We start from the raw sequence: 10,193 nt of genomic DNA on the forward strand, positions 1-10,193 counted from the left end.
ACAGCATGTGTGTCACTCTGAGCTGTTTGAATGTGAAATGCAGTGTGACTATAAAATGGGTTTACTAGACAGTAAATAACTTCTCAAATAGGCAGTGGGAGTATTCAAATATTCCTTTTCTTTTTTCTTCCATCTTGCTTTTTTCCCCCTCCAAGAAAACATTATTTCTACGTGAATGGAAAACAGAGCAAATTAGGGAATGGAGCATGGGGAACATGACTTTCATATGACTGCAAAATTGGCCTCTATGCCTTTTGGAGAAGAAGAAATATGTCTCTGTAGTCACTGGATTGTACTGATCAGAAAAAGATTCACCAGCCAAACATATCTATGAGGCAGTACACACTAGCAGTGAAACGCTGCCCCAAACTACGGGGCAGCCCTATGATGCCGCTTCCTCTAAAAGACGTGGGCACTCAGACTCCCACACATCATCTATACGTGTGGGCGGTGCATTCAATAATGGCACTACCTGCATGTCGTAGGGCTTGGGAGCGTGGGGTTGGTGCGCACTCCAGAGCCCTATTGCCGCCAGGACACAGCTTCCTGGCAGTGTGTTCCAGGCCTATATTATGCACTTTTAAAAAAGCACAGAATCATTGTTGGAGGCAGAAATGGGAATCATGTGGCCCTCAAGAAAACAACTTGAATTAATCAAGGCAGGTACGAATGTGTAACTACCTTAGTTCCATAGCTACATCATGTCTCCTGACCCAACCCCTGCCAATCCCAACTAACTGGGCAGCAGCTACTGTGATCAATGGGGGTTGGTTCCTGTATCAGTCTGGAAACAGATGAATGATGTCCTCACCCCCTCCCATGAGTGATCTCTGATGCAACAGCCAGATGCAGGGTCCCTTTTGCAATGTTCCCTCACTCAAGCGACTGTTCACACAAAAGAGAGTGGGACTGTTTGCTTCCCAATCAAGTGGGAATTGTTTTTTTTATTGGATATTTTATTTGTTTTATAACAATAATATAAACAAACAATACAAAAATAAGAAAAGGCTTTGAAGAGTCATATAATCAAGTGGGAATTGAGAGACTTTCATAGTCCCTAACATATCTCCTAAACGGAGATCGTGAATCTGAACCAGTCATGAATAACTCTAGGGCTGCTGCCACGCAACAAAAATAAAGCAGTTTGATACTACTTTAACTTCCATGACTCAGTGCTGTGGAATTTTGAAGTTTGCAGTTTGTTGTGGCACCAGAGCTCTCTGACAGGGAAGGCTAAATATGTCACAAAACTACAAATCCTAGAATTCCATAGCACTGAGCCACAGCAGTTAAAGCTGTGTCATCCTGCAGTGTGGCAGCAGCCTAGGTTATACATTCTTAATTGCCTTAGTGATTTTTCTCTTCATGTTGATTTGGAGCTCCCAGCATTCCTGACCATTGGCTATATTGGTTAGGACTGCTGGGATCTGCAGTCCAAAAACATCTAAAGGGATGCATGATTCCCATCCCTACTTTCAGGTAAGAAACTGGAAACCATGAATAATCCTTCCAGACCCTTCTTTGTTCAGCTGATGATTGCCTTCTGATGATTGCCTTCTTTGTTCAGCTGATGATTGCCTCCTTGACCACATCTGAAACTATTTCTGTTATAGGAGCCCTGGTGGCGTAGTGGTTAAATGCCTGTACTGCAGCCATTCACTCGAAACCACAAGGTTGCGAGTTCAAGACCAGCAAAAGGGCCCAAGCTCGACTCAGGCTTGCATCCTTCCGAGGTCGCTAAAATTAGTACCCAGACTGTTGGGGGCAAATTAGCTTACTTGCTAATTAGCTTACTTGCTGTTCACCGCTATGATCTTTGGAATAGTGGTATATAAATAAAACAAATTATTAATTATTATTATGTGTTTTCAGCTAGGCAGCAAAAAAACCTGTCTGAGCATGCAGGTGTGTTGTTATAGCCCTCCATCAAGTCTTTAATCTTTTAGGATTCATGGTAAAGGGAAGCAGAGGGATAAAACAGTTTGGAAATGCTCTTGGAGTCAATGTTGTTTGATTCTCAGGTGGGGGTAACAGTGACCAGCTGTTAGGAGAGCCCTTCTGATCTGTGCCATAAGCAAGCTGCATCTTTTTGATACCATGCAGTTCCTGTGAATTTTGCTTTTAAAAATATATTGCCATTCATTTTATACCATCACCCATCAAGCATTGCAGACAATTAGAAACTCTGCAAAAACATGCATTTTAAAGCAGGTAAATGAAAAACAACACAACATATCCAAAATTAAAATGCACATTGTTATTGTTGCTGCTGCTGTGTGCCTTCAAGTCACTTCCAACTTGCCCAATGTCACTTCCAACTTGTGGTGATCCTATCTTTCTTGCCCAATGTCACTTCCAACTTGTGGTGATCCTATCACAGGGCTTTCTGAGGCTGAAAGTGTGTGACTTGGCTCATGATGTCCCTAAATTCAAAGCACTAACAAGACAGCAATATAGGAGCTGCCTGACAAAATGTCTATTTTACTCCCAAAATATATTTGCTCCCAAAGTCCTGGGATTAATCTCAAAACATTCCTGCCTTCCAGAAGTTTATCTCCTAAAATGTAGTCCATTGCTCAGTTCTTCCCACTCATAAAATGTTAAACCTTTGAAATAAAATCCAAATATAGCATACCATATAGTTACAAAATCATACCCTCCAACTGTCCTGATCTGGCAGAAACAATCCCAGTGAATCATCTGTTGCCCCATTTTTTTTTCAGCTGCTTTTAAAGCATCAGTTCCTCTGTCTTCTTCACATCTCCTCCTTTGTCCCTGGCTTGTTTCAATTGCTGCAAATTGAGGACAAAGTGCAAACATAATTTCCATTCAATCATCTCAACAGGGGAGGAGAGGAAAGGCAAGGAGGGTCATAATCTTGCCCTTTCCAGTAAGCTCAAACGACTCTGAGCTTCTTGTAAACTGGGCGCTCTTCCTCATTAATAATTTGTCATCTCGACCACACTCTGACATTGCTTAGCCACAAGTGTCCTGGTTTTCATTTGTGAAACATTGGTAAGTACGCAAAGAATTTGGCCTTGCACTCCTCTCTGCTCAGATAAACAAAAATTTCTTTACTTTGAAATCAAAGTAAGAAGGTTTTAAATTCCTAGTCATGGAGGAATAGTATCTCTATTCACTATCGTATCTTATTCCATTCTATCTTATTTCCCCTCTGTCTCCCTGCCCCAACATTTTACAAGGTGTGTCCTCCCTTTATTATTCCCAACAGGGATAAACCAATTAGTTTATAGGGGTTAACCCAATTCTATGCTGTATGGGGCTGTTGGACAAGATAAACATTACAGGATCCTCTCTGAGTGGACAAACCAACAGTAATATTCAGATGCTGGAAATGTTACTTTTTTGGACTGCATCTTCCAAAATACCCTTACCCCACCTTTCCTCCCAAGAGCTCAAAGCAGTACACTTTGTTTTCCTCCTCTTATGTTGTCCTCACAACAACCCTGGAAGTAGTTCCAGCTGAGAGAGAAAGTAAATGTTGAAGGTCACACCCAGTGAGTTTCTTGGCTGAGTTGAACCTGGGATGGTCCAAAAGCTGATCTAAACATCTAATCCAAGGGTGGGCATCTTGAAGGGGCAGGGGCCCACTTTTGCTTCTGTACCCCCCTTCCTGCCATATGTAGTGACATTCCTAACACACCAGGCTGTGATGTAACATCACTTCTGGTTTCAATTTTGGCTGGCAATCTGCCTAAATCGTGAAGCCCATGAAAGGGTGAAGGGGTGGTGGTACAATAGCACTGACAAGAGAATTACTTCCTTTCAAAACGCCACCAAAGTGCATTTAAAAATAACACAGGCCTGCAAAATTGAGGATCATGAAAACTTTTTTTTAAAAAAATTGTGCTGGTTTCATTGGAATCTGATGCCCTAAATCCAAAAATGACCTCTTATTTGCTCCATCGGGTACAGTTTTTTCACAACTTGCTTTGGCATTTCTATGTTGTAATTTGTGACTGAATGAAATTATCCTGCAAAGAACTATCCTTCAAAGAGTGAGAAAGGGGTAAAAGTCTTCTAATACGCTTTAAGTTCCTGAAATGAAACACAAAAATTTGTTCAAAACAACTAAAAGAAATTGCACTGGAACATCAGTGTCTGTACTTAATCAAAGCTGGGTAACAACTGAATTGATTAAAAAATATCAAATTTGTAAAGCAACTGTGTGTAGTTTGACAGTTTTATTGTGTTTTTCCAATTCACACCCAAAATTACATTAAAACAGTTAAAATATTGAAAAAAGTTTTCCCCCCATAATAGGCCTATGTAAGAGTTAGAATTCAGCATGGGTCTTACATCTTCATAATTGAGGATGTGTGGGAAATAGAACAGAGCAGTTTTGCAACATTTATATTTACCTAGGGGCTGCCATGATGTTTCAACATTTAGTTATCTGTTGTGCAATCACAACCAATGGAGTGACTGATAGGTCACAGTCCCGATGTGCAATGGATATTGATGTGCACTGAAGCATTCCCGATGTGCATCTGGACACTTGTTAGGAAGTGCCAGAGTGCAACTAGAGTTCCCTTGCCCAATGTGCATCAGAAGGACCATTTTGTACCAGAAATGTACAGTGCACATCAGAAGTGCCCAATGCATGCCAGAAGTGCCTGATGTTTATCAGGAATGCTTGATGTACAACCAAAGCTACTTGATGGATATCCAAAAACTCTTCCTGGTACCTGGATGTGTGTCTTCACAATTCAGTAACAGGATTTCATTGCTGTAGAATTCAAAGATATACCCGTGTTAGTGTGTGGAATCAGTATGTAGAGAAATCTTGTAGTACCTTTGAGACTAACTGCAAGAAAGACCTTGGCAGCATGAACATCTGAGGAAATAGTCTGAAGTCTATGAAACTCAAACTGCCAACTTCTTTCTTTCATTTAGTCTCAAAGGTGCTACAAGATCTCTCTACTAAGGATTTCAATGGATTTCTGTAACATAGTTACAGATTCATAAAGTTACAAAATGTAGACTGTGATGCAGAATCTCAGCCAACATTTGAAAGCAACTTTTTGTGTGCCTTCAAGTCACTTTTGACTTATGGTGATCCTAAGGCAACCTATCATGTGGTTTTTTTGGTAAGATTTGTTCAGAGGACATTGTACATGCCTTAGTTACATCCCATTTGGATTACTGTAATGTATTCTATGTGGGGGTGCCGTTGAAAAGTGCTCAGAAACTTCAGCTGATCTAAAGAGCTGCAGCCAGGCTATTAAATGGAGCTGGCTAGAGAGAGCATACAGCTTTCTTGTTGCAACAGCTCCTTTGGCTGCCAGTCCATTTCCGGGCACAATTCAAAGTGCTGGTTTTGACCTATAAAGCCCTATACAGCTTGGCTCCAGGGTATTTAAAGGACTGTATCTCCCTGTATAAGCCCCCTCAAAGTACTGAGATCATCTGGAGAGGCTCCTCTCTCTGCCCGACCACCCTCTCAGAGGTGTTTGGTGGGAACAAGAGAAAGGGCCTTTTCAGTGGCTGCTCCTAAACTCTGGAGCTCCCTCCCTAGGGAGGCCAGGGCCCCATTCATACTGGTCTAAAAGACCTGGAAGGAACTGGGCTGATCCGGATGCCCCTCCCCCGAATCGCTCCGTTAGCAAGTGCCCACTACAAATTTGAAATCGAATGCATTTTGACCTGCAAATTAGAAATCGAATGCATTCTGTGTCTGCTGGCGAGGTGGCTGCTGCCAATCAAGCTATCGTCATGGTGACGTTTGCAGGGCATCGGGGAAAGTGTCCTCCCTTTTTAAAGAGCCAGGCACAGGGGTTTCAGCGGCTGAAGCAGGGAGAGAGATGCCTCTCTCTCTCTCTTTTTTTTTTATAAACCTGTGGGCTTTGGGGTCAGATCTGCCCCTGTCCCAGGCAAAGGATGGGATTGCCATGCATTTTTTTTATGCTTTTAAAAGCAACATTAGCTTTCCCTTTGCTTCCCTTGCTGTATCTGCTCAAGAAGACAAACCATGCGCATATTTGCTCCAAAAAAATTGTTAAAAATGTAACATTGATTGTTTGCAACATTTGTAGCTTCCCCCTCTGCAGAAGGCAAGGAGATCCAAGGATATAAAGTGCAAGCCCAGCTCCATCTGCCTCTGGAATACAAACATAATGTATTCAATGCGCATATTTGCTCAAAAGAAATTGTTTGAATTTGAAAAAAAAAGGGGGGGGTTGCCTGACATGAGCTCTGTTCGTGACCTGAATTTTTTCCTCCTGCAAGGGAAGGAATGCCCAGCGACAGAGGGCTTTGGGCAGGGGATGCAGGCTCCTAAAGAATGCCTTCCCTTGCTCTCTTCTTCCCAGGGCTCTTTCCTCCTCCCCCTCCCCTCCGATGAGGGGAGGAAATGCCTTGCCCTTTGCCCACCCTCTGACCTAAATCCCTCCCTCAATTTGCCTCGATCGTGATCGAGGCCAAGTTCTCATTCCCAGAACCCGGGGTTTTCCAAAAGAAACGGTATTTGCGCCGATTTCAAAAACACCGCGCTAGGGGCCATTTAACACGGAACGGGTGTGCAAGCCCCGGATTCGCTTGTGTGAGATTCGGGGTGAGTAGGAACTTCACGTGATTGAATCGATTTCAGAACCGATTTTTTTTGTAATGTGAATGGGCCCCAGGATAGCTCCATCCCTGCTGTCCTTCCAGCAGCAGGCAAAGACATTTCTATGCCACCAGGTTTTCACATGACAGGGATGCTGTTTTGTTTTTGTTTTAGAGAGTTTTTAAACTTTAACTTTTAATAATGTAATGTTTTTAATTGTTGGAATTGTTTACTTGTTTTTTAAACTTATATTTTGCATGTTTTATAGTGTTTTAACTTGGACTGTTTTAGATTTGTAAGCCGCCTTGAGTTCCTGTACTGGGAGGAAGGTGGGATATAAATGATAATGATAATAATAATAATAATAATAATAATAATTCTCCTGAGGCTGAGAGCATGTGACTTGCCCAAGGTCACCTGGTGGGTTTCATGGCCAAGCTGGAAGTTGAACCCTGGTTCCAGAGTCACGGTCCAACATTCAAACCACTATGCCATGCTGGCTTCTAACTAGGAATTATTAATCATTATGCTGATGAACTAATTTCAGCATTGCTCATTTTTGGCATGCTACTTTCGAAATGTAACGTTGTTCCCCCTTACCTTCAAAGTTAGAAGTTACAATTAAATGTTGCTTGTAAGTTCTTACTTCCAAATCTCTGGCCCTTGGTTGTCATTCTTGTTTCCTAGAATGTTCAGTAACAGCTGGGATGTAGGCAAGCTTTTTCTGTGGTGGTACCCCTCCTCAGCCATTTGCTCCAGAAAAAGGTGTTGTGTTCTGTTTTCTATTTGAAAGTGGCTAAGCTTATACCCAAGTAAGTAGATTTGCATAGGATTGTGCTGTATAGCAGGGATGGAGAACTGCATACAATTCCCACAATCCCTGCCTGGCTAGGGTTGAACTATAGACCAAACCTACTTTGAGGGCCAAAATTGCCCAACTCTGACTAATACTGAAAAAGGCATTTGGAAAAGGCTGCGGACTGTTTATGAATGTAGCATGCATTTTACATTCTCCGTGTTTATCATTCGGAAATTGTTAAATAATTTTATGGCATTTTAATCAGAAACTAATTTTTCACATTATGGTTATGTTGACCACTTTGAGAGCCTAGTTTAGGGTTAGTAGGTGGGACAGAAATGAAACAATAAAAATATTATGGAAGTACAGTTCATTCCAGCTCCCTTTATTGGACAGCCTGGGACATATCCATATTGCAGCACAATGCAGTAAAATACAATATATGCCAGTGAGCATCGATGAGAAGGAGCCTGTTTGTTCCTATTTCTGCATTCTAGTCTTTCACTCCTTTTCATTTTTAACTTTCACATTAAGTAAGTTCACTGACAGGGCTGTCTTGCTGTTAACATCATTCATCATTATTCCTTTTATGGTCTTTCTTTGGGAAATGATATGTTGTTTAATTTATTTTATTTACAGTCTTTATAGATCTTCGTGTAAAAAAATGTTACCAAGTCAGCTTAGACAGAAAATAAAACATGGTAAACATTAAATAAGAGTAAAAGTAAAGCCAACAATAAAATACAGTGCAACATGGTCTAAAACTGATTCAACAGGCTTTCCCCATGGCTTTTAAAACTTGTGTTTAGCCTAACACAGATTTTAAAGGCCTGGGAAAATAAAATGAGCATTGCCTAAGCTGAAACAAGAACAAATTATTCAGAAGGCTTAATTTGGGGGAAGGATAGTTCACAAATGGGAGAGCCACTACCAAAAAGGCCCTTTTATTAGAAATGGTCACCAGTGGCTTCCACTGTTTCAGCTGTCCTGGCTCCAACCTATGGAACACTGGGATTTGTAGTTTGTTGTAGCACCAGAGCTCTCTGACAGTGAAGATTAAATATATCACAAAACTACATATTCTAAATTTCCATAGCATTGAACCATGGCAGTTAAAGCAGTATCAAACTGCATAAATTCTGCAGTGTAGATGCACCCTATGTCAGTGTGTGAGTGGATACATTCCAGGTTAATACCTGTAAAATACGTGCTACATACTAAGGACATCAGGAGTGAACAAAGCTTAAAACAGACTGAATGAAAGGAATGAAGCAGGAGTTTGCACTCACATCCTCCCTGGGAAGATATGAGTAGTGTCTCAGCTGTCCCTCACTCACACTGCATCTACACTGCAGCATTAAGGCAGTTTCATACCCCTTTAACTTCCATAGATGATGATGATGATAATAATAATAATAATAATAATAATAAATTTTATTTATATACTGCCATTCCAAAGGATCAAGGTGGTTTACAAAAATACATAAACAATTACCAAAACATTTACATAACACATACACAACTAAAAATTCAACCCCTTACCTTAACTAAAATACTAACATCAAAATACAGTTACATTAATTGCATTAAAATATATTAAAATATACCCTTCCCTGCCAGCCAAATGGACTTGCCCCGGCCCTTGCTGCCCCTGCATTACATTGCTATGAAATTCTGGGATTTGTAGTTTTGTGAGATACTTAGCCTTCTGTGACAGAGAGCTCTGCTGCCCCAACAAACTACAGTTCACAGGATTCCACAGGAAGGAGCCATGACAGTTAAAGTGGTGTCAAACCGCTTTAATTCTGCAGTGTGGCAGCAGCCAGAGTCTTGCTTTGACTCCCTTCCCATCTATCCAACACTATATGTTGGCTAGTTAGTTGCTATAAATTTTATCATCGCTTTAGTGGTGTGGCATGGGGACTAGATCCCAGTTTGGAGGACAAGATGATGTTGGAGTATTTCATCTCCACCCCCCACTATATAGGGCTTGGGGGACCTTGGCATACAGTAGGTCTGTAGGGCATGTCTCACCACCAGGTGGCAAGAAACCACAAAGTGGCTGTGCACCCATGTGGATTCTATGGCTGTCACTCTGGATTTTCCTCTGACAATTGGGTGGAAGATAGGTTATCAAATAACAATCAGGTTATTTGATCACTGGATCCAGACCTCTTGCCAAGCCAACACTATGCAGCTGTTTGAATAAAACTGTGGCCTTGCTATACATAAAGCTTTAAGTCTGTGCATTCATTTTAATTTTTTTATCCTGCTTCCAGTTTCTCCACAGGAACATTTATGACAGAGCTGGAAGCAAGGTTAGCCACCTGAGCAGATATAAAATGGAGGAAATAAATAATGGGAAAGTTTCATCATACAGTCCTACTGCTCTGTTAACTATTAAAGCCTTGAGAGCAGGGCCAGTAAAAGATGACCAACTCACCTGAAACGTTCATTCTTTCTTTTTTTCAAAGTTAACTTTCTAGTCCTTACAATTGTGAAGATAATAGCAGCAAGATCAGGCCTTCCTCTGCATAAGTTTCTTGTTTTTCCTGCCCTTCTGCACCTATCTGCACCATCTGTGTGTACCTTGCTCCTGACAAACATCCCATTAAGTGGTCTTTTCAAGTTGTACTTCAACCTGCTTCCTGGAATTCACTGCAAAGCGCAAGAGCACTTGAACTTTGAAAACTTGGTTGAATTGTAATGCTGAAAGAGATGTTCCACCCACCCAGCCACTCACACATCATTTTGTGGCCAAAGCTTCTTGCACAGAAAGAGTTGGGAACTTCCAGTCCTGGAGCCAAAATCTGGCCATTCTGGGGG

At 41.4% G+C, this 10,193-nt stretch overlaps 1 protein-coding gene across 2 annotated transcripts in view; it reads right to left on the minus strand.

Annotated features, from left to right (window-relative positions):
- The window catches only part of LOC149315609 (uncharacterized), a 32,271-nt gene extending 22,348 nt beyond the window's left edge, over window positions 1-9,923 (minus strand). For both annotated transcript variants that reach the window (XR_016280379.1, XM_089513737.1), the window contains exons 1-2: window positions 9,811-9,923; window positions 2,636-2,792 (exon numbers count right to left, since the gene is read on the minus strand). The gene's annotated coding sequence lies outside the window, so the exon portion shown is untranslated. The remainder of the gene's footprint in view (window positions 1-2,635; window positions 2,793-9,810) is intronic.
- Between the last annotated feature and the right edge of the window lie 270 nt (window positions 9,924-10,193).

The sequence above is a fragment of the Sceloporus occidentalis genome, unplaced genomic scaffold, assembly GCF_023333645.1.
Source record: "Sceloporus occidentalis isolate IW3139 unplaced genomic scaffold, rSceOcc1.0.p SCAF_3, whole genome shotgun sequence".
Lineage (NCBI taxonomy): Eukaryota > Metazoa > Chordata > Lepidosauria > Squamata > Phrynosomatidae > Sceloporus > Sceloporus occidentalis.